At 33.8% G+C, this 25,125-nt stretch overlaps 1 pseudogene; it reads left to right on the forward strand.

Annotated features, from left to right (window-relative positions):
* Positions 1-23,783: 23,783 nt before the first annotated feature.
* Positions 23,784-24,545, forward strand: LOC107152592 (annotated as a pseudogene).
* Positions 24,546-25,125: the final 580 nt, after the last annotated feature.

Consider the following 25,125-nt stretch of genomic DNA (forward strand, 5'->3'; position numbering starts at 1 on the left):
AATTTTCAAGTCTCTCCAGTTCTCTGACAGTTTAATACTATATTTCAGTGTATTTCCTCTGTCAGGCACCTCATAGATGAGTTCTTCTCTAACTGCTTTATTTTCAAACTGTGGATGAGATGATATCTGCTACTTACCTCTTCTCTGTCATCTTGATTACTCCTGTATTGAATCATTCTAATGAGTATATAAATGTGCCCTAATACATGTCACCTAAAATGCTGACATCATCCTTTATATTTTTCCCTTTTTCTCTGCTCTCTTTTTCAGTAAACCTCCTTGAGCTGTCTAAATATTTTCCTTTCTTTACATTCTTCCCGTTTGTTATAAAACTTATCCCATCAAACTTTCACCTCAAAACTCCAATGAATCCATGCTTTGGATCAAAAATTGTTAGACTTTGGATATTAGATGCCCCTCAAAAGGTCCTGTGTTAAAACTAGAATTTTTATAAGTGAAATTTTGGATTTTGAGAGGTATGACCTAATCAGTCCATCCTAGTTTGAATTGACTAATTGGATACTAACTGTAGGCAGGTGGCATGTGATTGAAGGAGGTGGGTTACAAGACATGTACCCTGGAAGATTTCATCTTCCTTATGCTCCCCCACTTCTCTGCTTCTCAGCCACCATGAGTGGTGAAACACTCCCTTCTGCCATGATGTTCTACCTCACCTTTTGCCCAAAGCAGTGGAATCAGCCAAATATGGACTAAATTTCTGAAACCATGAGACAAAGCAAACTTTCCCATCTCTAAGTTGATTTTATTAGATATTTTGTTTACAGAAATGCAAGTCAGAATAACATGTCCATGATCTCCACATTACCAAATTGAAGGGTTGATCATTGTTTTAAATTGTTTTTGACCTCTTCATAGCATTTGACACAGCTGATCATTAATTTCATTGAAAACTCTCCTACAAGGCTTTTCTAACCCAATGGTCTTCTATCTTTCCTATTTGACTGGCTGTTTCTTAGACTTTCTTCCTAACTCGTTCTTTCTTCAACTTGTACAAGCTAAAGACCCCATAATCTTTTTTGTTTTATAAACTTTCTCATTATGTAGTCTTCTCCAGTCCCATCCCATGCTTATAAATGTCACCTATATGCTAATGGATTTTTTGCCTACTTCTAAATAGCTACAACTAACTGTTTGGCTTTCTGTCATCTACACTTCAATATGTCTAAACACAAATTTTGATTCCTATCCCCTCCAACAGTCAAACTTGTTTTCCAAGTCTTTTAAAAGCAATCTACTATACTAGAATCTATTTACCATTTGCTCAATGTAAAATTCTTGGTCATCCTTACATTGTGTCTTTTCCTTAATCATTTGCCTCATTCAATTAACCCCAATGAATTATTTCGACTTTATTTAGAAAACATACCCCACAAAGCTTTGTGGGATTTGGAAAATATATCTCAAAGTTCTCCTGTTTTCTTCTTATCATATTGAATTAATTACAGTAGCTTAAAATTTTCTATAAAATCCCCTTCCACAATGTAAAATCACCATTTGGACACATTCTCAAATTACTTTCCTTTTGATTTACACATACTGGCTTTGTTGCCATTCCTCAAATCTATCAGGTACTTTTTTGCCTAAAATGTTATTACTTGAGATGTTTTCACGGCTTGTGTCTATTTTTCTACAATTCCTTACTCACAGAAAACATCTTGTGGCTCTTCCTCAGTTACTGTCTTGTTTGATTTTGGTTTCTGTAACAAAATACTTAATATTGGGTACTTCATAAAGAAAAAAACAAACAAACAAAAATTTATTTAGCTCACATTTTGGAGGTATAATGGCATCATCAAGAGGGTCTCCTGCCAGTACCACAACATGGTATAGAAGTGGAAAGGCAACAAGTCGTATGCAGAACATGCCAGGTACATGGAATGACCTTGCTTTGTAACAATCTGCTCTTGTAAAAACTAACTCCCTCTGAATGAACATAATTAATCTTTTTTGGCCCTATGAACTACCTAGCGTTCACTAGGCCCAACTCTTAAAGGACCACAACCTGGAGACTTCCATCTAGAGACCAAGCTTTCAAGATATGAACCTTTTGAAAACACACTTGGTCCATATTCAAATCATAGCAGCCACTATCTATAATTGCAATCTCTCAACCTCCTACAAACACCTTTCCTTTTTCTTCTTTTTTTCTTTATGTTTCTCTTTAACACTTACTTCTATCTACTGTTACTTATTTTACTTACTTTAATTACTTATTTTAGTTTTCTGTCATTTGATTTTTCTCATGATAAATCTGCTGGTAATATGGAATCCAACCCACCCAACTGCCTCCACTTAGAAATTACTGATAAAGTATTTAACACATGAAAGAGTTCCCAGTTCATAGTAGTTGTCAAGTAGTTAACTGGCAAATGATCAAAACAATTTGGAAGTAAAATTAATGAGCCTAACGAATGATCAAAACAACTAGTCTATCTTCTTTTACTAACACTGTGACTGAACCAGCTGAGTCAAGAAAATGCTAACCATTATAATCCGGGAGCACTAACATATAGTTGCTAGAAATACCTTTATAGATCCCCCCTGATTAATCCCTTCATATTATAGATGAAGTCATTTGAACAAAGTTTTATTTCTATACAGGAGGAGAGCCAAGACTGTACTCTAGGTTACCTAATATCTAGTCCAGCTTTTTACTTCCTTTGTACATTATTTTTTGATTTATAGTCTAATAAACTGGTTGCAGTGTAAGAAATTTTCCTTACCCCTGACCTTTTGCAGTTTTTCAAAACATTTTTATTAAGCACTTATGAGCATGGTCAAACATGGCAGAAGTCATGTTCTTTTTAACATTTAAGGGACATGCTTTATTCAATTCTGTCATACATTTTGTATAAGCGACACCACTACTTAAATGGTGAAGAATAAAATATATCTAATTATAAATAACTCAGTTGGCATATTTTCTTTAATGCCAACATAAGAAATATATTTTTTGCATTTAATTTATGCTGCCTAACATTGAATTATACTTGTAGTCCAAGTTTTCTCACAACATGATGTCAACTGACAAAAATTAATCATTTTCAGATAAGGTTTCTTGAGAATCTATTATGTGTTCTTGCTATAACATCAGAAAATTTTGTGTTAATAATTATCTTGGTAGCTTGTACGTATTGATTAAAAATAAAATTCAAGAAAATTTATTCTCATTTTAATAATAGTTTTAAGTATATTTATCACAAAATATGTACAAATAATTGTGACATTAGTGATATATTTATTCAATTCATAATGTTAATGATTTTAGAGCTTTATATAGATTTAAAATAAATTTACACTGTGGAGAGGGTTTTCATTATAAGTTGGTAAGTTGTTGTGTGTGTGTGTGTGTGTGTGTGTGTGTGTGTGTAGGTAGCTATGTAAAAAACTCATAACAATAACTAGCTGTGTTATGGGCTGAATATCTATGTCCCCCTAAAATCCATATGCTGAATCTATAATCTCAATGTGATGGTATTTGAAGATGGCTTAATTGGGAAGTAATTAGATTTACATGAGGGCATATGGTTATTGCTCCTATAATGGGTATTAGTGTATTTTCAAGAAAAAGAAGAGGCACTAGTGTTACAGAGACTGGTGCTTTGTACTTTGCATGTATTATTTCATTTAATACTTAGAAAAAATCATGAGGTTGATCTTATAATTGTTCTCATTTTATAGATAACAGAAGTTTAAAAATATAAAATACTTGGTTCAGTGTCTGATATAGGAACTGAATTCAAGTTTGCTAAACTCCACAGTGCAGTCTCTTTACCATCATATTTTTCATCTAATACAAGGAAACTAATAAACAAATATTTTAAAATCCTAGAATAAAAGTCATTTTATGCCACAGAGAAATAGCAATGATTAAATAAATACTTTTCAGAATGTTTCTAGCAACCTGATGAAAACCTTTTCAGAAGTACTAAATCTTGACTGTCTTGCAACTCTTCCTGCATTCCCTTCCTCCCTCACAAGTTTCAGATCACTATCATGGTCTGAAAACACTACCTACTTTTCCAGGACTCACCACTTTTTCCCCTTACATATGGTTCTTCTAATAAATCTTGTATATGTCTCAAATAATTTGGACATCTACATCTCAGCATATATGAACACACAATGTAGTAAGTCCTCATTAAATACTACTTTTCTCTATTGTAGTCAATTTTCCATCTTTTTTCCCAAACAAGTCTCCATTATTCTCGATCTGTGTCTGTTCTTTCTTCCTCCTTTCTCAAATAAATACTTTCTTATCTCATTGCAGAGCACATATATCTGTTCAATTTCCCATATATTTACCAAAACATGTGTCCTTATATTCAAATTTTCATGTGGGTTTATCACATCACCACTTACCTGACACAAATAGAAATCTCTTTTGGGTGTGACTCCCATACATGTTGCTAATAAAAATAATATTTTCTCCGTATTTTTTATGTAAAATATTTAGGGATGAACTTACTAAGATATTAGAGAAACTATCTTTATAAAATTACAAAGATTGGCAAAGGAACATAAAATGGAGTCTTAAAAAATGAAAAACTGAATAAGAAGAGTTGATATCATAAAAATATTAATTCTTCCTCACATTAAGCCACAAAATAAAAAATTTCACAAATGTTCTTATACTTTTTTCATTTTGTCTTTATTATTATTATATAATTCTATTGATAATATTTTAAAAATAGACATCCAGTAATCACCACAGAAATTCTAGCAATATAAGAGAAATGAAAGAATGCTTACCCTAAAAAATCATTTTATACTTAAATGAATTATAGTGAATTTAGTAATTCACTATAAACTGCATTAAAAATAGCTTGTCAATAAGGCGCTGCCTATTTCCATGTATTTATTTTTAAAAGGTTGTACAACAGGTCTTTCTCTGTAGCCCCAGACTGGTGACCAATATCCAACATTGAAGGCAAAGAGTCTTTAAAAAACCTGTAATTTAAGCTAGATATTCATGGAAACCTGACACTCAATTATGAGTTAAATTGTGTCCTCCAACAATTTATGTAGTGCAGTCTTAATCATAAGTATCTAAGAAAGTGAACTTATTTGAAATAAGGGTCTTTGCTGATAACAGCTATTTAGGATGATATAGAATGAGGCCCAGTCCAGCATTATTAACATCCTCATAAAAGAGGAAATTTACGCACAGACAAGCACACAGGAAGAACACCAGTGTACAGGAAGGGAAAGCTTTGAGTGATCCATCCACAAGACAAGTAAGACCAAAGAGTATTAGAAAATCACTAAAGCTTGGAGAGAAGCATGACACAAAAATTTCCACAGTGTCCTCAAAAGGAACCAACCCTGTCGACACTTTGATCTTAAATATCTAGCCTCCTGAACTGTGGAGCAGTATGTTTCTGTTGTTTAAACCACCCAGTTTGTGGTATGTTGTTGCAGTAGCCCTAGTGAACGGATATTCACTCCTCTTAGATCCTTTTAAAAGTAGGAACAGGCTGATCAACTCCAACTATACATAAGTAGGAGACTAGAAAAACAACTGGCAGAATGTTGCAAAACATATATTAATAGCCTGATGGACATTAACACTTTGGGGAAGGGAAAGGAGTACTTCCTCACTCAAAAAATATATAAAGAGGCCACAAGAAATCCACTCACAGAAGCTATCAGTATATTCAATGAGAAAGGCAGGCACATATTCACCTTGTTAGATTTTTTTGTTGTTGTTGTTGTTATGGCAATTGTTCTTAAAGCACCATCAATACCACCTGACAACTTGCTAGACCTACAAATTACTGGTTCCCATTCTAGATCTTCTGAATCAGAAACTGATGTTGAGGTCCAGTAATTTGTGTTTTAAAATGCCCTCTTGGTGATTCTGATGAACATGAAAGTTTGAAAACCACTGACATATGTGTTGCCTTGCTAATTTTTCCTTGTGCCTATTTCAAACAAGAAAAAGAGAATTGGAAAACAACAACAACAACTGAACAGTGAGGAGTCAGCAATGACAAAGCAGGTATTCTCCATGTTAGGCACAAAATAGATATGCTATTCTATTGTGGATCAAATAAACACCATAGAAGACATTGAAACATCTTCTGTTGCTGTAATTGAAGGGATAGCTATAAGATAATAGAGTCTATATCAACATACTATCAGATATACCTCTGAATGTAAATGATAAGTGGGTATTGAAAATGTTTGGCTAGAGTGAATGTATCATAAGTACTGGCTTAAGTCAGAATTTAGAGATCTTGATATAGCATTTCTTAAAATATCATCTTTTCTCAAAACTAGTTAACTTAACCCAAGGGTTTGTTATTAGGCTGAGCAGACAGGTAAAGACTAATTATTCTTCACTATGAAAACTGGCATGCCAAAAGGGTATGGAAAGTTGACAAATCCTGACACATGTCAGGTTGTTTTTATTATCTGCATCTAAGAAACATCATTTTTATTATGGTAACAGTATGTTAATTTGGAAAGACTTGAAGACATGCTGATTCCTAACTTATTTCTAATTTTGTTACAACTTATTTCACATTGACTATTTTCTTTTTTAGTTCTTGCAAGATATACTATAAAATTATTTTCTTTTCTTTTGGAGGTTAAGGAAACATGTTATAGTACAAATATTCAAAACCCGCTCATACAAATGGGAAATTTATCATTTTAAATCAAAATCTGACATGCATAAAGAAGAAAGTACCTACTGAATGGTTAAATGATCACGAGATGAGAAAATTAATAATTTAGCCTAAATAAATAAATAAGCATTTCTAACAGGACAGAATCTTAGATTACCCACCATTAATTTAGGTAATGAATAATAGGCCATAGGCTAAATTGATAGAAAAAAAAATAGTTTCATGAAATTAGAAATATAAGGGACTAAAAATTACCTAAGTCATGCCTATGGCTAATGTGAGAATTTCCTCTACAATTTACTTCCAAGTGACTGACCAGCAGTTGATTGGATGCTTCTGTTGACAAGAAGATCATTGCATCCTGAGATAGAATACACCATTTTCAAACAATAATAATTGCTCTAAAAACATCTGTTCTTATATTGAACTGGACTATGTTTCCATGTAATTTTCAAATATGGGCATATGGTGGAGTACTGGGAGAATAAATACTGATTAAACAAATTGAAGTTGGTCTTGAACCAACCCTCTAAAATATACCAATGGACATTATTCAAATTTAGGACATTAGTCATAATGAATGTTACATTTAAATATATATTTTAAATTGGGACAGAATACATTACCTAGGGAATTGAACTTATCCACATATATGCAAGATTAATAAAATGTAAGAGACAGTTTTGTAATAGTAAAGTGTTACACAAATTTAATGGTGTTTTGTTAAAGCACTGACATTGTCTACCTGTAACATGAAAAAGTTACCATATAAAACAAGGATGACATTGATGTAAAAGTGAAGGTGGAATGTCCTGAGCACCACTTTTCTTTGTAGATACCCATGTTTCATTTCTGTTTTATTTCTATCTCTATAAAGTTATGTTACAAAGGAAAGAAGAAAGCTTAGATAGTACTAGGATAATTCAGGGAAAGCAATGGGTAATTGTTAGGGATCGGGTGAATGAAATCACTGCTGCACTTAAAATTACACCATATTGGTTAAATATATAATTTGAGAAAAGAGAATTTGGAGTAATGAAGTGACATTTTTGATGAGTTGGGCTGCATTGTGCTGTGAACATTTATCCCCAAGAAACCTACACTATTTCTTAGTGTGAGAGACCCTATGATACAAACTATTTTCTGTTCAAGGATAGCATTTTAGCATATAAACTTGTCTTTGAATGTTGGAACACTAAGAGAAACAATTTGCTTTTCCCAAAGAAGGGGGGATTCCCAAGAATTTATATGAGAACTTCCAGAAAAACAAAACCACTAGCTAATCCCAACAACATTTACATAATAACTTCATACCTTTACATAGGATTAAAATAGGAGCAGGTTGGAACCAAGGGGAGACTTTTCTTCCACAAACCATGGCTGCTTCTATCGGTCTATGGCAAATCATGCTTGGATTGAGGCTGGATTAGAATAATAATCTGAGCAGAAATAAATGTGTTGTGGTTTGCCAAAATTACAAAGCAGAGACTAGAATCTAGGCACAATTCCCAATCCACAGCACTCCCAACTAAGCAATAAACACATTCATTGACAGAAATACTTAATTCAAATTAGAGGACACAGCAATGGATGCCATACAGTTTTCTGCCATCTGGTTTATTTTTTTAATCTACAATTCAGGGTAAGAAAATTACAGCTGAATCTACTCATTGGTACAGTCCAAAGATTTCATACCTGCCACATTTTACAGGTGAAAAACTGGACTCTTTATTTTGTGCAGGGCAACAGTCTCATTCTACAGGCTGGTTACACTGTTCACAAGAATGTTTCAGAAATTTACTTGAAAATCTGATTCATCCTCACATTAGCTATGCTTAGGAATGAAATTCTTATGGGGTTTCTTCAATGTTTCCGTGTTTATGAGAGGCATTCAATATTGCACATTTGAAAACATATTTGAAGTTTTACTGAAAGGCAGAAGATGAATTCACACCAGGAAAAGTGGCTTTTTTGTACAAAATTTCTATGCTGATGATAAGTGTCAATAACAATTTGTAGTTTGACATAAAATTTATTTTTTTTGACATAAAATTTAAACCAAATGTTCAGAGATAAGAACTCAATCAGCAGTTCATCTTTTTTGAGGAGAAACACTTTTCGGTATATAGTTGTTCTCTTCTTTCTGTTGAAATTGAGAAGGATAATATGGGTTTGAGTATTCTGCTCTTCTACATTTAAGTACTTAGGCTATACCAAAAAATATTGATTTTAAAACATGCCATTAAAAATTATAAATGCAATACATAAAGGACTCCATTGTTTTGATATCTGTAGCTTTGTCTCTATTAGAGTATTGAAAATAGCAATGAAGAATTATTGATTATTAGTTAGATTCCATGAAATTGATTACTGTTATGATTAGGGAAAAAGGTTCCCTTTTTAGGTACTTAAGAGATGATTCATGAACTTTTAACCCTAGTATCATATTAGTGCTAGAAGTAGCCTATTGGTTTTGGTGTTTGCCAATAGTGAAGAAGCAAAAGGTAAGTAATCATGGAACGGGAAAGTAATTGTGGTGTTATGCCTTACTTTCATTGCTAGGTTGTTGAGGATAAGGACCATGGCTTCCTTAACAGCTGCTAGATTATTGACTGATGAATAGCAGTCACAAAAAAACATTCTCATGGGAGGAAAGAATGACTGAACTGTATTTGATCTGTTTCTTTCTCTTCACCTTGTTTTTTGAGCAAGTACTACTTCATTATGAGTTCTAAAATATTCCAAGCCCATCCTGTGTTATTTGTTTTAAAGAGAGAATGGGAACAAATTTTTACCACACACACACACACACACACACACACATATAATCTTTAGGATATATAAAGAACTCAAAAGACTTAACACCAAAATAACAAATAACCCAATAAAGTAAATGGGACAAGGAACTGAACATACACCACTTAGAAGATGATATACAATCAATTAACAAATATATTAAAAGAATGTTCAACATCTCTAGCAATTAGAGAAATGCAAATCAAAGCTACTCTAAGATTTCATCTCAATCCACTCAGAATAACAGAATAGCATATATTAAGAATACAAACAACAATAGGTGTTGGCGAGGATGTGGGGTGAAAGGCACACTCATCCACTGCTGGTGGGACTGCAAATTGGTGCAGCCAACAACGAAAGCAGTATGGAGATTCCTTGGAAACCTGGGAATGGAACCACCATTTGACCCAGCTATCCCTCTCCTCAGTCTATACCCAAAGGACTTAAAAACAGCATACTATAGGGACACAGCCACATCAATGTTTATAGCAGCACAATTCACATTAGCTAAACTGTGGAACCAACCTAGATGCCCTTCAGTAGATGAATAGATAAAGAAAATATGATATATACAATGAAATATTATTCAGCATTAAAAGAGAATAAAATCATGGCATTTGGAGGTAAATGGATGAAGCTGGAGAATATAATACTAAGTGAAAGTAGCCAATCCCCAATAAACAAATGCCGAATGATTTCTCTGATTTAAGGATGATCATCCATAGTATGCTGTGTGGGAGGCTGATGGGAGAATTAAATGAACTTTAGATATGGCAAAGGGTAAAAGGGGAGGGAGGGGAAGTGAGGGGGCATAGGGATAGGAAAGATGGTGGAATGTGATGATCATCATTACCCTAAGTACATGTAAGAAGACACGAAGGATATGACTCTACTTTTTGTACAACCAGAGATATGAAAAATTGTGCTCTATATGTGTAATATGAATTATAATGCATTCTGTTGTCATATATAACAAATCAAAATTTTTAAAAAATAAAAAATCTAAAAATTAAAAAACAACCCTCAAATGTCTCTGAAACTTTATATTTCACATTTTGCATTCCCTAGAAGTGAAATAAAATTGAAAATAGAAGAATTATCTGAATCAGTAATTATTAGGGCAATCTGGAAGTTAATGAGAAACCCACCTGATAGTCTTCCAGGGGAAAATTGACAAACAAATGAGATACTCTTATTAAACCTGTTCTTCACAGGTTTCCTATTTTCTTGTGTCTAGGCATATCACAAAGCATTCAACCAAGATTCACATAAGCTGCAATTCAACCATTTGCCTATGTGAACTATGAAAATGCATGAATGATCCCCAAAGTACCAAACTGGAATCCCTGTACTCTCTAGTGTTTCTTTAATCCTCCAGAGGCATCCATTGCCCATTATTAGAGACTTCTGTATGCAGTTTCCTTGAGGCTACTTATATACTCTCCTCCAGTCTATCATTCATTGATCTTTCTTGTCTCTCTGTGTTCCCAGACAAGTATCAGGGAGATCTTTTGTGTGCTTCATATGTCACTGAAGTCCTTTTCAGACCTGAGGTGATGGAAAAGAATCTCATTCTCACTCCTGGAGGATGAGACTCATTGCACACCAATATTTTTCTCAAATTATCTTTTTTTTCCTCAAAGCCTAAACTCTAATTCAGGACAATTTTCAATTTATGTATAGAGTTTAAGAATTTTATGACCAGTTCTTCATACCTTCTTTGCATCTATGTCTGTGGCCTAGGCTTAATTTTTGCTGTTTATCTACCTTGCCTTTTCCCCTAAAGTTTCACTTTAATATGATGTTATATATAGTTATTCTAAGTAAACCATACCTATAAGATAATTAATATCACTGATCAGTTTTGAATCAACCTTTGAAACTTAATAGTGTCTCAAAAGTTTCCTTGATAAATACTTTCCAATTTATAGAATGCTGGAATACAGATGAAAATTCTTTGTCTTTTCATCTTTGCCATAATGATTTAATAATACATACACATCAAATCTACCAAAAAATAGGATTCCCTAGTAGGCAGACTAGAGCAATTATAATTTAATGAGAGCATTAAGGTAGGAGGATCTATTAGAATTAACCAAGTGAGCTATATTAAACCACAGTGCCTCTCACAGGATTTGTTTCTCCATCCCAGTTGGAGTACACACCATTCTTTTCTTCTTGATTGAGTATCAATTCATTGTAAGTCGTATACTGATGGAGTTTTCATTTATATTAAATTGGTTGCACTGACCAAACCTGATTGAAAAACTACTTAAGGGAATTTTTACCATGGGACCCAGTGTATTTATAATGTGATATATCTGCTCAGAATACAATAATTATTTCCCCATTTGTGTTAAGGTTTACCTATGAGGTATCCCCCAAAAGTTCATGTGTGAGACAATGCAAGAATTTTCAGAGGTAAGATAATTAGATTATAAGGGTCATATCCAAATAAGTGGAATAATTTATTGATATGGATTAACTGGACAGTAAGTATAGGCAGTTAAGGTGTGGTTGGAGGAAGTAGGTCATTGAGAATGTGTCTTTGGGGTTTATATTTTGTCCTTGGTATACAGAGCTTTCTCATTCTCTGCTTTCTGATTACCATATCCTGAGCTCCTTTTCTCTACCACACCCTTTGGCCATGTTTCTTGGATCCAGTACAGTGGAATCAAGCAACCATATACTATACCTCTGTACTGTGAACCAAAATAAACTTTTCCTTCTCTATATTGTTTTTCTCAGGTCTTTTGGTACACTTATGCAAAGACTAAAATAATTCATTTACTGAACATGTGTATATCAAGTGCTTTACTATTTTCTTGGTGCAAGTTTTAATTATATTTGATATTTCCATTCTGTATTTATTGAAGGAAGATTGGAATACAGACTTCTGAGATTAAGGTGATGCCACTAAAACAGGCTCTTTAGCATATGGTGTTAATCTCATCCAGGGAAACACTTTTGAATTGATCTGTAGTAGATGGAGAATATTTCAGCTCTTTTTTACATGGCATCATTAATTCAGTGGACACCTATTTCAGGCATGGAAGCAGAAAACCACTAACTTCAACCTTCTTCCTTATTTTTTCCTTCCACATTTTAGATGTTAGGAAAGTGTTTAAATAAATACATTTTGCAACCAATCTACAGAACCCAGTAGGAATCTTACAAACCTATCATTTTGAGAAACTAGAATGATTCAAATATTTTGCCCACTTGACTTTTTTTACCCTTCTTTAGTAGTCTCCAAAACTTAGAATACTAAAACTTGGATGTTTTATTTTTTTGGCTAGTCTTTTTATATACCCCTAGGTTCTTCTCCCTCAAAATTAGTTTAATGTGCAAATGTATTTATTATTTTTACCACATTCTCTGTGGTTCAGCAACATCAAATTTGGTGGCCCACAACTTTTAATTAAATTTTTAAAAATCAATAACTAAGATAATTGGATTAAGGAATCATTTTCTAGGCACCCATTTTTTTTTTTTTGCCTTGTTCTCTGGGATTGCAGAGAAATTATTATCCTCAGCAATTTCCAGTATGATTGTAATTACTTCATTCCAAAGTATACTCCCAAATAGTCCACTTGCCCAGGGGTTTTAAATCATCCTTTAGTCCCTCTTAAAGTTTAGTGTTATCTTTTTCATGGATATTTCCCATACCAGCTTTCCAGCGGGTGATATTTCCCATATAAACTGTGAGCTATGTATCAATCTTTTCACATGGTCAGTATTATTGTCCCAAACATCAAATTGCTCTGTTTCATTTATGAACAATATTAGGATCATAATAATGTCAAACAACATAAGTCTGTCCAGCCTGTATACCATGAATTAGCAGATTATTGCCCAGGGAAAAATTCAGCCAGCTGCCTGTTTTTGAAGTTTTATTGGACTATAGTGATGTTGTCTTTCTGCACATTGTGTATGACTACTTCCTCACCTAAATACCATATTTGACTGGTTTTGAGACAGGCATATGGCCCACATATTTAAAAACAAATACTATCTGCACCTTTACAAAAATATTTGATAAACCCTATTCAGCAAACAGAATTGCTCTTATTAAACAAATATTCAAAATTCCTCCATTCCTAATCCCTAATAATTGAATTAGAATTTCTCTTCCAAAACATTTTCAAGGTTCATGAGAATTTTCATGAGTCCATACATTGGTGCTGGTTACATTTTTGTAACTGCTTCCTTGCTGATGATTGAAATCATAAATAGTTGCAGCATGTGTTCATATGCTTCCATGACTTATTAGTCAGTCAAGCAAATGTCAATTTTCTAGCACAGATACAGCAATTTTTTTTACATGTGATCTTTTGATTAGGGCGTTTGCAGGAATATCAGGCTTGTTAGAAGGGTGGTAAAGTACATCATACCAGTAGACCAATGCTAGTCACTGCCAGGGAATTACTGTAATCAGTGAAGTGGTATGAGAAGTATGCTTAAATGTATGATGAGAAAAGAAACAGGTTATACCCAAAGGATGAATGGGTTTCACATCATCTCCACTGAGCTTTGGGAGATTAGATAAACTACAGCACTGGTTCTCAGTTCTGGCTGCACATTGGAATTTCCTGGGGGTTTGTAAAAATACAGATGTCAGGCTCTGTCTCAGACCAATTAAATTAACATCTCTACGGATGGGACTTGGTATTGTTGTTTTTAACAATCAATTCTTAACTTGATTTAGGGAGCAAATAAAATCAACTCGAAGCCCTTAAATTTTATTGTTCACTTGATCCAGTGCTATTATTTCTGACAATCACTTAGCGTAATTTCATTCTGTAGATAATCCCCTTTTCCTAAATCACCATTCTTTACTTTCCTTAATTACTAATGAAGACCTGAGTTTAAAAACAAAGAAAAACTGACTGGACATAAAATTCCATAATTGTGTGTGTGTGTGTGTGTACCATTTCAACAATATCCAGGCTGATTTCTTTCTCTCATTATGTGCAAACTACCAAAATACAGCAAAGAACGTTCACTGATGATTCCATTTAGATTAAATAAGCCCTTCTGTACATGTTCAACTTCTTTGTAAATTGTCACAAAAATGCCCATATAAGATATTTTAAAGCATACCTAACATTGGATGAACATATTCTATATATTCACTCTGACATTATAAACTTTACATAAATTATTTCATTTAATCCTTATGACATCCCACGTAGGTTCATTTTGTTTATCCATTTTATAATCTGAGACCAGAAGCAATGAAACTTTAAGTGCCTAGACCATGTCTACCCAAATAAATCATAACAACATCAGTATACATAACTCAGGCATATCTGGCTTCAAAGGACCATGCTCACACCACCACTCCCAGTATGCTTCTTCAAATCTTTTCAGTTTGCTCCCTCCTGCCTGCTTCAGTAGGAATGACTTACTTTAGCCTCCAGTCCCAAGCAAATTTTCTCTTCTTCAGAGGAATTATTTCTTCAAAACGATAAACTCCAGAACCACTAAGTTTCAGAGTCCTTAAATATCATCTTTCTTCTTAGCCTTGCTGCCCTTGCCTGCCTCATGGTACATACTAAGATAAATCTGAGAGACAGAAAGGAAAGGAGGAAGAAAAAGAAGGAAGGAAGGAAGGAAGGAAGGAAGGAAGGAAGGAAGCCAGCAAAGGAAAGAAAGGTGTGGGAAGGAATGGAGGGAGGGAGGAAGGAAGATCTTAGTGATCTACCTCTAATAGGAATGAATTGTTTTGTGATATATTTCCATACATTGGATTCTATGAAATGTTTCTCAATTAATAGCAGAAGCTTACATTTATTAGTTATAAGATTTCATTTTACCCTCTCAGTAACTCTAGTAGGGATTTAATCTTAATATACTTAATTTTCACTAAGGACCCTGAGACAGAGAGTATCATGGTGATACAACTTAGAGTCATACAACTAGTGAGTAGCAAATATAGGCATTTTAGTATCATTTGATTCTAGAAACTATGCCCTAAATCACTCCTTCATAATACATCTGCCAAAGTATAGAAAAGAATTTCTAGATTTTGAAAATGACAGGTCAAGTCTCTAGCTAATTCTTCATTGATTCAAAAAGCGTGAACAAACTCTCAGTGACATGTTATTTAACAACATCATCATTTCTAAAAAGATTCTGATAAATACAACTTATAGGAGCTACTCTAGAGAAAAACAGATTTCCTTACACAAATACATCTGTGACACACTGCACAATAAATCCTCTTCATGGAGATTCACCTTACAAATACATTATCCATACTCTGAAAAAAAATTTGCAGAAAATACACACATGTATATATCCACATGAACCATGAAAAATTAACTTAGTATTTCCAAAACTTATTTGAAAAAAAAATAATCTTTGCCTACCTACAGGTCTGAAGTTAAGTGAATTAATACTGAAAAATGCTGAGTTGAGCCATTTAACGATTTCAATGGTTCAGTCTTAAATTGGCCAAACCATGAAGATTACACTGAAAACACATAAAATAATGGAAGTGTTACATTTCATAATTGTTTCTGTAAATAAATTTGTTTTATTATTAATGTCAAACCCCACTGCAAGACCCCCCACAAGTAAACAGTACACACACACACACACACACACACACACTGAAGATACTCACCTGATACTCCTTTTTGGTTCTCTTGTTCTGGCCTACTAGTATAAAATTAACCTACTCTACCCCCAGCATCTTTTCCTGTGAGACCCAGGTAAAGAAGATGTCTGCATTTCATGTGGCCATGAAAATTAACCAAGCAGATTTCCTGGTCCAGGTTGTATAATTGACAAATGATCCCAGCAACTGCAATTTACGTCTAATAGTCCCATTCCATTGATGTCATACTTAGCCTGGGCTACACTTAATCAGTGACTGAGCACTGCATAAATGCTAAGGCAGATCCATTCCTGCAAGTTATACAATCCCTGTGCTGTTGATTTGCTTGACAATTCCTCATTGGCCTCTCCAAAATATTCTCAAAATTACTCTGTCATTTCCTACTCAGCCTATTTACTTAAAAGCGGTTACATCTTCATCTAAACCAGAGGCTTTATCAATGCTCCCAGCATACCTTCTACTTTTGCTTTCATGGGCATTTCCACAATAAATTATCTGCATGACTAATCACATTTTGGCCTCTGCTTCTCAGATGACCTGAATTAATACACTGTCCTTGTTTTTTTTCTTTTTTTGTTTTTGTTTTTTGTTGTTGTTGTTCTACTCTTTCACTAAAGAATACACATTATATATTTATCCCAGTAATCCCAATGTCCAGCAGTATTTGGGATATGAAATTGTGAATGGAAGGATAGTATTGATGAAAGATATAAAGAAAAAGAAAGAAGACACACACAGAAATTAAGAATAAATGAAGGGGGAAGAAAGGAAGGGAGGTAGGAAGGAACAAAGAAATGAATGAAGGAAGGGAAGAAAGAAAATAATCATGACATTTTTTTTCCAAATAAGTAATGCTGGCAAAATAGCTTGGTCTCCTAGGATCAGTGCCAAAACTGTAAAATGGGAAGTAACAGATATCTTAGAATGGATAGTTTGACAGACATTTTTTCTTTTGTCATTGCTTTATAACTTTTTCCAAATTGCATATTATTTTGACCTAGTAATATTAGACTTTAGTAAAAGTTGTAGGATAATGATCAGAGTACATGGAAAAAGGATCTAGAGAAATGGCTAAATAGTACTTACAGAATTCAATTTAAGGTAGAATAAGTATTTATTTTTTCTTATTTAACCTTTCCATAGCTTTAAATAATGTAAATGTTTTATTTCCCTTATCAGAAAAAACATTAATGTGGGAAAATTATGAATTTTCTTGAGATCTTACCTCACGATGAAATAGCAAAATGACAAAGAAGTGTCTGTTTTCAAAGCCTAGAAGTGGCAATACTACCAAACTCAAAATGACTCAAAATGAACAGCTTGTACACAACTAGCAGATGTGAATAAGTCTGACAAGAATGTCAAGTTCCTGTAGTGCAAAGAGCAGAACAGTACAGCTTTCCATGTAAGAAGGTGATTTTGTGTTTCATTTTGATATCAATTTTTATTGTCAAATTCTCATCAAAACCTAGATCCCTAAAGTTTAACTTTGGCTGAAAAGATAAATTAAAATCTATCCTAATGAATGTGAATGCCTATTATTTGATATTATAAAAAACATGAATTTAATATATAATTAATAACCGAGGTATAGTTCTAGCCTTAACAAACTCAGATTCTTTTGCATCTTTGAAACCATCTCAAAACAAGAACAGCTCTTCATCCTTGGAAAACTAAAGGAATAGCCTTATACGTATAGTCACATGCTTCAAAATATTTTAAAAAATGGATGCCAATTTCAACAAAATGTAGATCAGGATGAAAAAGGATGCTGAGAAAGCACACATAATGTTATTATTTTTATTTTATACAGCCAGCTGACCATTATCTTCTCCAAAGTAAATAGCTCATTCCAGTAGGCAAAATTTTCCAAGGACCTGTTTCTTTTTTTTTAATTTTTTTTATTAGTTGCTCAAAACATTACAATGATCTTGACATATCATACATTTGATTCAAATGGGGTACGTAATCTTAATCTTATTTTTCCAAGTGTACAGATTGCAGGATCACATTGCTTATACAGCAACATTTATACATAGGGCCATACTAGTGTCTATTGTATTGTGCTGCCCTTCTATCCCCCTTCCCCTCCCCTCCCCTCCCCTCTTTCTACCCAATCTACTATGACATGTTTCTCTCNCTCTCTTTTTTCTTCCCCCTCACACCATCTTATATGTAATTTTGCATAACAATGAGGGTCTCCTACCATCTTCCATGCAATTCCCCATCTCTCTCCCATTCCCACGCACCTTTCGTCCCTATTTAATGGTAATCTTCTTCTCATGCTCTTCCTCCCTGCTCTGTTTTGAGTCGCCACCCCCCCTTATATCAAAGAAGACATTTGGCATTTGTGTTTTAGGGATTGGCTAGCTTCACTTAGCATAATCTGCTCTAATACCATCCATTTCCCTGCAAATGCCGTGATTTTGTTGTTTTTTAGTGCTGAGTAATATTCCATTGTGTATAAATGCCACATTTTTTTATCCATTCATCTATTGAAGGGCATCTGGGTTGGTTCCACTGTCTAGCTATTGTGAATTGTGCTGCTATGAACATTGATGTAGCTGTGTCCCTGTTGTATGCTCTTTTTAGGTCTTTTGGGTATACTCCGAGAAGGGGAATAGCTTGGTCAAATGGTGGTTCCATTCCCAGCTTTCTAAGGAATCTCCATACTGCTTTCCAAATTGGCGGAACCAATTTGCAGTCCCACCAGCAATGTACAAGTGTACCCTTTTCCCCACATCCTCACCAGCACTTGTTATTGTTTGACTTCATAATGGCTGCCATTCTTACTGGAGTGAGATGGTATCTTAGAGTGGTTTTAATTTGCATTTCTCTGATTGCTAGAGATGGTGTATTTGTTGATTGATTTTCTAATGGTAAAGGTATACATACTGTGATATCTATCTATTGTTAGATATGGAAAGTAGACAAATATGATGTAATATACTCAAAATTGATATGTCTGATAAAGAAAAAATCAAAAATTTAAAAGATATATCTGAGAAAAACTTTTCCAATGTCATAGAAAATTTAACTCTATAAATCAAATGAACTCACCAAGATTCAGGAATATTGTTACATAACAATCATAATCATCATATTGGCAAGTAACAATAATAGTGGTGCAGTGTTTGTTAGAATGTCAGAAAAGAATGCAATGCAGAATTACAGTATTTATACAAGACCATGCTGCTTTTGGCTATACTTATTTCTTTATTTTTACATGACTCAGGAATTAAAAACTAAAATGATGAGGGTGACAACAGTTGAAGTGAGCATTCTCAAAGTTCCACAATGCAACTGAGTGTTTTACTTTCACATTGTTCTTTTATTGAAATAATTCCCAATATCATGAGATGCACATTACAGAAAGTCTCTTACCTTCCTCTGAGAGTATTTTTAAATTAGATAGCTTTGATCTATTAATTTAATTTCTTAAAATTGATAGTAATTCATTAGCATAGCATTCATGATAAAAATTACAAAGATACTAATCACAAATTCATCCTTAATGATAATAATTTTAAAATAAATATGTCTAAAGGTCCAACAATATGAGCTAGCAGATTGTTTCCAATATATATGTATATTCATTGATACAAGTATGGACACCCCTGCTTGCTTCTGAGGGCCATATGAGTGGTATGATTTTTCCCACCCTTTCACCTTCAGTCTGTGTATGTCTTTTCCTATCAGATGAGTCTCCTGAAGGCAGCATATCGTTGGATCTTTTTTTTTTTTTTTTAAATCCAGTCTACTAGTCTATGTCTTTTGATTGGTGCATTTAAGCCATTAACATTTAGGGTTACTATTGCGATATGGTTTGTACTTCCAGCCATATTTGGTTATTTATGTTACTTATCATGATTTGTTTTTCCTCTTTGATTAGGTTTTCCTCTTTGATTAGTTTTTCCTTTACTGTACTGCCTCCCACTGTTGGTTTTCATTGTTATTTTCCATTTCCTCTTCCTGTAATATTTTGCCAAGGATGTTTTGAAGATCTGGTTTTCTAGCTGCAAATTCTTTTAACTTTTGTTTATCATGGAAGATTTTTATTTCACCTTCAATCCTGAAGCTTAATTTCACTGGATACACGATTCTTGGTTGGACCCATTGTCTTTCAGCATTTGAAATATGTTGTTCCAGGATCTTCTAGCTTTCAGAGTCTGTGTTGAAAGATCAGCCATTATCCTGATTGGTTTACCCCTAAATGTAATCTGCTTCCTCTCTCTTGTGGCTTTTAAGATTCTCTCCTTATTCTGTATGTTGGGCATCTTTATTATTATGTGTCTTGGTGTGGATATCTTATGATTTTGTACATTCAGCGTCCTGTAGGCTTCTAGTATTTGGATTTCTGTTTCATTCTTTAAGTCTGGGAAGTTTTCTAGTATTATTTCATTGAACACATTGCTCATTCCTTTGGTTTGGACCTCTATACCCTCTTGTATCCCAATAACTCTTAAGTTTGGTCTCTTAATGTTATCCCATATTTCTTGGATGTCCTACTCATGATTTCTTAACATTCTCGATGAGCTGTCTATGTTCTTTTCAAGTTGAAAAACTTTCTCTTCGTTGTCTGATGTTCTATCTTCTAAGTGTTCTACTCTGCTGGTAATACTCTCATTTGAGTTTTTAATTTGGTTTATTTTTCCTGCATTTCCAGGATTTCTGGGGTTTTTTTGTTTATTTTATTTCATTATTATTTTTTTTTTTTATATCTCCTCTATCTCCCTGTAGAGTCGATCTTTTGCTTCTTGGATTTGTTTATGTAATTCATTGTCAAAGTGATCTTTCATTGTCTGAGTTTGCTGTCTAATGTCTTCAGTGAGACTCCAGATCATCTGAAGCATGTATATCCTGAACTCATTATCTGACATTCCATCTGCTGCAGATATTACCTCTTCTAATGTTGAATTGACCTGCATTGTTTGTGGTCCTTTCTTTCCTTGTCTTTTCATACTGCTCAAGTTTCTTTCTAGCTTTGTGAAACTGTTGTGTTAATGGTTTTCCCCTTATATATTTATATTGTTCTTGTATAGCTCCAAAATCCCTCTATTGCGGTGAAAGACAATGTTAACAGTTCCCAGTATCAACAGTACATAATCTAAGCGCACGTTTTCATTATTAATACATTTATAGTTAGAATCTAATTCTACAGATATTGGTTTCAATTATTATTTAAAAATATAGTCATTAGTTTCATAAAAGGCATACCATATCTGGTGGCATATAGAAAACTGAATTTCAGATGAAGGATGTTATGCTTAGGGGGAAAGAAGTGATGGTATGAGGTTAAACTAACTTAGCAACTTTGGAGAACTCTAACCAATAGACTGGTAATTATGGAAGAATGTATAGACTCAACCTCCCATCTGTATTTAGATAGTTACCCTACATATAGATAGTAAAAGTTAGGGGGTTGAAAGTTGGATAGAGGGAGTAAGAATGAAGAAAAAAATAACAAGGAAGAAAGAGAAAAAAGAGAGAAAGAAAAAGAAAGTAAGGAAGAAAAAAGGAAAAAAATGGGGGGAGGTGCGGCATATGCAATTCCTCTATATTACATTACTTTGGTGATTCATTTTTTCATGCACAGTTCTTTGTTTCACATATGTTGAGGTTGTGAAAGAGAGAGAAGAAAAGAGAGGAAAAAAAGAAAAGAAAAAAAGTCTCTCAGAACTCTGTTTTCCTTGCTTCCAGTAGGTGGCGTTGTCTATTCCTAGCTTGAGCCTCTGTGTTCAGGGTGGTGGATGTAGCCAGTGTGAAAGGACATGAGCTTCCACCTGTATCCTCCCTATTCTAGTCTCTGAGGTGGTAACCAGGTGCCTGTACAGTTGTTGTTTTGCATTGATAGCTACACCCCCCAAAAGCTTGTGGAAAATATTTTGAGTTATCGCAGCTAAGGGTGGGGGGAGTTGGAAACCAGGTACCTGGATCAGCCACAGAACCATGCTGGTAGCCACACCCCCTTTGATGGGTTTTAAGGGTTGATGGGCTTCCTCCGGACTAGCTCATGGGGCCGGGGCTGGGCTTCCTCCAGTCTGGTCTGGCCCTAACTATTTTTTAAGGCTAATGTAGTCCTGAGATTAGAAGCAAAAGTATTCCATGTAAAAGGTTAGCTATAGGTCAAACTCATGATCTTAAAAAGAAAGTAAGTTTAATTAAATGTAACAAATTGTATTTAGCTATATAGTAAAATGCATCATAAACAACAATCACCTTATAATGCAAAAATTTTCAAAATTAAAATTAATCATATAATTTACTCTATTAGCCAAATATAGTAATAAAGCTTTTTGATCATCTCAAAGATGCCAAACTAAAAAGTACTTAATAATGTTCAACACCCAATAATAACATTTTTAAAAAAGAATTTTTAGCAAATTAAGAAAAACTAGAAACTTTGTTAGCATAGGTTAAACCAGATCAGAGGGGAAAAAAAGGTAATGAGGGGCTGGGGATGTGGCTCAAGTGGTATCGTGCTCGCCTAGCATTCATGCGGTCTGGGTTTGATCCTCAGCACCACATACAAAAACAAAGATGTTGTGTCCACCAAAAACTAAAAAATAAATATTAAAAAAATTCTCTCTCTCTCTCTCTCTCTCTCTCTCTCTCTCTCTCAAAAAAAAACAAAAGGTAATGAGACAGAAGATATGAACATTTGAAAAAAATGATATACATCTCCTTCTTCTCTCTCTCTCTCTCTGTCTCTCTCCATATATATGTATATTTTAACATTTATGTATATGTGTGTATATATATGTGTGTATATATATATACATGCACACATACATATATATAAATACATATATACACACATACTCCTTACATATATAATCATAATATACATTTGCATAACTATAATATATATATGAAGTTTTAATTGTTACCTTAAAATAAGACAAGATATTTGATAAAATGAAGATTTCCATGCCATTATTATTGTCAAAGCAAGTTGTATAATGATCTATACATCGTGATATAAATAAATACATACATAAAACAATGCTATCATGCTAGGTTTTTAGCATTTCATGTATATAAATGCACAGTACAATTTTTAGCAAGTTTATGCACCAAAACTAAGAGCAAATTTCTCTATGAAATTCATTTCATAGAGGGTAGTGTTAGAAAGCATGTTTAGAGTAATATAATGTTAAAGGAGAATATTTTTCCTTGAAATTTGAATATTTTATAACATTTACAATATAACTATATGAATAAAAATTAATCTATATTTAAAGAATAAAATAAATCATGTCCTTTATCTGTCTCATTGTTTTCAAGCACAGAATAAAAGATGGAAAGTATCTCATATTTGGTGCCTGACATAATACATTTATTAAGCTACATAAAACCTGAAGTATTTTGGAAAACAATTCCTTGGCTCCCCACCCTTTTCAGGTTTTGCCAAGATTATTCATTTTTTCAGCTTTTAAATTTAGGAGAGGATTAGTAATTTTGTCAAAAACAAAGTCAATTGTATTGAAATTTTCAAAAATACTATAGTAATACCCATTGCTATATTTTAAAATAATTATGATAATATAGTTCAGAGTAAGGCACTGTAGTTTGAAGCTTTTAAGTCATTGTCTCTGCCTCTTTCTGGATGAGTGATACTTGAAAAATAAAAAAATAATGTAATCGCCTGGGGTGATTCTGTCCTGCGCCTCTTTTTAGAGCAGCCACCCATTTTCCGTCCACCTTCTCTCCCACTTAAGTGCGTGCTACCACCCCATGGATGATTCGATGGATATGGACATGAGCCCCCTGAGGCCCCAGAACTACCTTTTCGGTTGTGAGCTAAAAGCTGACAAAGATTATCACTTTAAGGTGGATAATGATGAAAATGAGCACCAGTTATCATTAAGAACGGTCAGTTTAGGGGCTGGTGCAAAGGATTAATTGCACATTGTTGAAGCAGAGACAATGAATTATGAAGGCAGTCCAATTAAAGTAACACTGGCAACATTGAAAATGTCAGTACAGCCAACGGTTTCCCTTGGGGGCTTTGAAATCATACCACCTGTGGTCTTAAGGTTGAAGTGCGGTTCAGGGCCTGTGCATATTAGTGGCCAGCACTTAGTAGCTGTAGAGGAAGATGCAGAGTCAGAAGATGAAGAGGAGGAGGATGTGAAACTCTTAAGTGTATCTGGAAAGTGATCTGCCCCTGGAGGTGGTACCAAGGTTCCACAGAAGAAAAGTAAAACTTGCTGCTGATGAAGATGTAGATGATGATGAAGATGATGATCATGATGATGAAGATGATGATCATGATGATGATTTTGATGAGGAGGAAACTGAAGAAAAAGCTCCAGTGAAGAAATCTATACGAGATACTCTAGCCAAAAATGCACAAAAATCGAACCAGAATGGAAAAGACTCAAAACCAACAACACCAAGATCAAAAGGTCAAGCATCCTTCAAAAAATAGGAAAAAACTCCTAAAACACCAAAAGGACCTAGTTCTGTACATGTATAGAATATGCCACCCAACAACAAGCAGTTACACTTTTTTCTCAGCAGCACATGGATCCTTCTCAAAAATAGATCGTATATTATGTCACAGGGCAACTCTTAGACATTATAAAGGAGTAGAGATAATACCATGCATCTTATCTGATCATAATGGAATGAAATTGGAAATCAACAATAAAAGAAGGAAGGAAAAATCATGCATCACTTGGAGAATGAACAATAGCTTACTGAATGATCAATGGTTTATAGAAGACATCAAGGAGGAAATTAAAAAAATTCTTAGAGATAAATGAAAACACAGACACAACATATTGGAATCCATGGGACAAAATGAAAGCAGTTCTAAGAGGAAAATTCATTGCTTGGAGTTCATTCCTTAAAAAAAGAAAAAAACAACAAATAAATGATCTCATACTTCATCTCAAAATCCTAGAAAAAGAAGAGCAAAACAACAGCAAAAGAAGTAGAAGGCAAGAAATAATTAAAATCAGAGCTGAAATTAATGAAATCGAAACAAAAGAAACAATTGAAAAAATTGACAAAACTAAAAGTTGGTTCTTTGAAAAAATAAAT

This window comes from Marmota marmota, unplaced genomic scaffold (genome assembly GCF_001458135.2).
Source record: "Marmota marmota marmota unplaced genomic scaffold, marMar, whole genome shotgun sequence".
In the NCBI taxonomy this organism is placed as follows: domain Eukaryota; kingdom Metazoa; phylum Chordata; class Mammalia; order Rodentia; family Sciuridae; genus Marmota; species Marmota marmota.